Source organism: Suncus etruscus, chromosome 4, assembly GCF_024139225.1.
Source record: "Suncus etruscus isolate mSunEtr1 chromosome 4, mSunEtr1.pri.cur, whole genome shotgun sequence".
Taxonomy (NCBI): Eukaryota; Metazoa; Chordata; class Mammalia; order Eulipotyphla; family Soricidae; genus Suncus; species Suncus etruscus.
In genome coordinates this window covers 122,376,793-122,380,052 of record NC_064851.1, presented here as the reverse complement: position 1 = coordinate 122,380,052, position 3,260 = coordinate 122,376,793, and the positions used below count along the sequence as shown (strand labels likewise).

Here is a 3,260-nt window from a genome sequence, read left to right as displayed (position 1 = left end):
GTGCTATCTCTCCGGGCCCGAAAAAAACTATTTTTATTAGTCAGCAATGTCATTATTTTCCCCTGACAATCCAAGAAAAATCAACTATAAAATAATTAGAACCATTAAGTTGCTTAAAAAGGTCAACAGATACAAGGACAAACGACCTCCATGTTGTTTCGTACACTAATGAACAGACAGAAATGTAAGCCTTTAAAGGATTCAAGACACTTCTATTGACTTTTTGCTCTGCTTGATCCCTGAACCGTTTCCCAGGGACACAGCTGAGATATTAATCTCAGAGAAACATTGTTTGAAATTTTGTTTTCAAATTTTCATTTCTCTGACCAATATTTCCTATATTCAGCAGTTCAAACAACCCCCGTTCTTTAACCTCAAGGAGCATCCAGTGCCTTGACCACCCATGAGGCTCTGCTCTGATTTCTCCCACTGGTTTAGATTTGTTGATCTACACTACATTAAAAAAATTTTTTTTTGGGACTCGAGGGGATCAAACTGAAGTTTGTCTTAGGTCAGCCAAGTGCAAGGCAAATGCCTTACCGCTGTGCCATCGCTCCTAAAAAAAATTTTTTTTTTATTGGCCTCACCTGTCAATACTCAGGGTTTACTCATGGCTCTGTACTCAGGGATCACACTTAACAGGCTCCAAGGACCATACAGAATACTCAGGATTAAAACAAGACCAATGCCCTACTTCAGTGGTTGGCAACCTGCGGCTGGCGAGCCATATGTGGCTCTTTACACTTTTAATTTGGCACTTAAGTGTGCTGGGTGGCCACTCCAGGAGTCAAGACTCTGCTCCTAGCCTGTCAGTACGAGCCCTGTGTGGCTCTCAAAATAAATTTCAATTGTGGTTTTGAGGAGATCTGGCTCAGTTGAAAAAAAACGTTGCCGACCACTGCCCTACTCACTGTACTATGCCCCCGCCCCACCTCCCCGCCCATTGTTTCCTCAATAAGATGCTGGGGATAGAAACCAGGTCCTCAGTCTTTATCACTGAGTCTATCACTAAATCCCAGCCTCTAATCTTGTAGATAACTTTACTTCCTCTTTCTTTCTTTCTCTCTTTCTCTCTCTCTTTCTCTTTCTCTCTCTCTTTCTTTCTTTCTTTTTTTTTTTTTTTTTCTTTTTTGGTTTTTCGGGTCACACCCGTTTGATGCTCAGGGGTTATTTCTGGCTACACGCTCAGAAATTGCCCCTGGCTTGGGCGGACCATATGGGACACCGGGGGATCGAACCGTGGTCCTTTCCTTGGCTAGCGCTTACAAGGCAGACACCTTGCCTCTAGCGCCACCTCGCCGGCCCCTCTTTCTTTCTTTTCTTTCTTTCTTTCTTTCTTTCTTTCTTTCTTTCTTTCTTTCTTTCTTTCTTTCTTTCTTTCTTTCTTTCTTTCTTTCTTTCTTTCTTTCTTTCTTTCTTTCTTTCTTTCTTTCTTTCTTTCTTTCTTTCTTTCTTTCTTTCTTTCTTTCTTTCTTTCTTTCTTTCTTTCTTTCTTTCTTTCTTTCTTTCTCTCTTTCTCTCTTTCTCTCTTTCTTTCTTTCTTTCTTTCTTCTCTTTTTCTTTCTTCTCTTTTTCTTTCTTTCTTTCTCTCTTTCTCTTTCTTTCTTCTCTTTTTCTTTCTTTCTTTCTTTCTTTCTTTCTTTCTTTCTTTCTTTCTTTCTTTCTTTCTTTCTTTCTTTCTTTCTTTCTTTCTTTCTTTCTTTCTTTCTTTCTGTCTTTCTTTCTTTCTTTCTCTCTCTCTTTTTTTCTCTCTCTTTCTTTCTTTCTTTTTTTTTGGTTTTTGGGCCACACCCGTTTAATGCTCAGGGGTTACTCCTGGCTATATGCTCAGAAGTCGCTCCTGGCTTGGGGGGACCATATGGGACGCCGGGGGATCGAACCGCGGTCCATCCTACGCTAGCGCTTGCAAGGCAGACACCTTACCTCTAGCGCCACCTTCCCGGCCTCTCTCTCTCTCTTTCTTTCTTTCTTTCTTTCTTTCTTTCTTTCTTTCTTTCTTTCTTTCTTTCTTTCTTTCTTTCTTTCTTTCTTTCTTTTTCTCTTTCTTTCTCTCTTTCTTTCTTTCTCTCTCCCTTCCTTCCTTCCTTCCTTCCTTTCTTTCTTTCTTTCTTTCTTTCTTTCTTTCTTTCTTTCTTTCTTTCTTTCTTTCTTTCTTTCTTTCTTTCTTTCTTTCTTTCTTTCTTTCTTTCTTTTTCTTTCTTTTCTTTAAACAGGGGAAAGCGCAAATGCAGTCCCCCACTACCACAAATTATGCAGTCGAGTTTCCCACATTTGGGGAAATCGCAGGGTCAGCACAACCAGAGTGCAATGGATAAGCCTCGCCCTGGGGAAACCACCTTCGTGATCATGGTATCTCCCCTGCCAGGTAAGTATGATAATTTTACTTCTTTTTCTACTGTCTCGCATCTGGAGAATCATTCTAGCTGAAAACTTTCTTTTGCTGCCTGTTATGAACACTTTGTACCACACAGTCTGATCAATAACTTTCCCCAACTTATGGTCAGAGGCCTCTTATAGACAGACATTCAGAACAATCAGTCCCTGTGTTCTATTAATACTGAGATTATTTTCTTTTTCTTTTCTTTCTTTTTCTTCCTTCCTTCTTTTCTTCCTTCTTTGTTCCTTCCTTTCTTCCTTCCCTCTTTCCTTTCTTCCTTCCCTCTTTCCTTCCCTCTTTCCTTCCTTCCCTCTTTCCTTCCTTCCTTCCTGCCCTCTTTCCTTCCTTCCTTCCTTCCTTCCTTCCTTCCTTCCTTCCCTCTTTCCTTCCTTCCTTCCCTCTTTTTCCTTCCTTCCTTCCCTCTTTCCTTCCTTCCTTCCTTCCTTCCTTCCTTCCTTCCTTCCTTCCTTCCTTCCTTCCTTCCTTCCTTCCTTCCTTCCTTCCTTCCATCACCCCTGATGGTGCTCAGGGGTTACTCCTGGCTAAGCACTCAGAAATCGCTCCTGACAGGCTCAGGGATCATAGGGATGCTGGAGATCAAACTGGGGTCCGTCCCTGGTTGGCTGCATGCAAGGCAAGTGCCCTACCGCTGTGCTGTTAAATAAAATAATAAAGAGGCCCTTTGGATGGAGCTGGATGGTGATGGGATGAATGAAGGGACCTTTCTCTGCTATCCCAGGCCACGTGTCTCTAATCCCCTCCAGCCGGCGGGTATCTGGGTTCAGGAGAGCAGCGGGTAGAAAACTCACAGGCAGGCTTCTCCAGGAGATAACATCTTTATTTGCCCTGGCCAACATGTATGGCCTATATCATAACCATTTAC

The 3,260-nt window shown here is 42.1% G+C and overlaps 1 non-coding gene across 1 annotated transcript; it reads right to left on the bottom strand.

The window, feature by feature from the left end:
- Positions 1-2,210: 2,210 nt before the first annotated feature.
- On the bottom strand, positions 2,211-2,373 carry LOC126008445 (U1 spliceosomal RNA). Its single transcript, XR_007495776.1, has one exon. It is a non-coding gene; the product is annotated as a U1 spliceosomal RNA (small nuclear RNA).
- Positions 2,374-3,260: the final 887 nt, after the last annotated feature.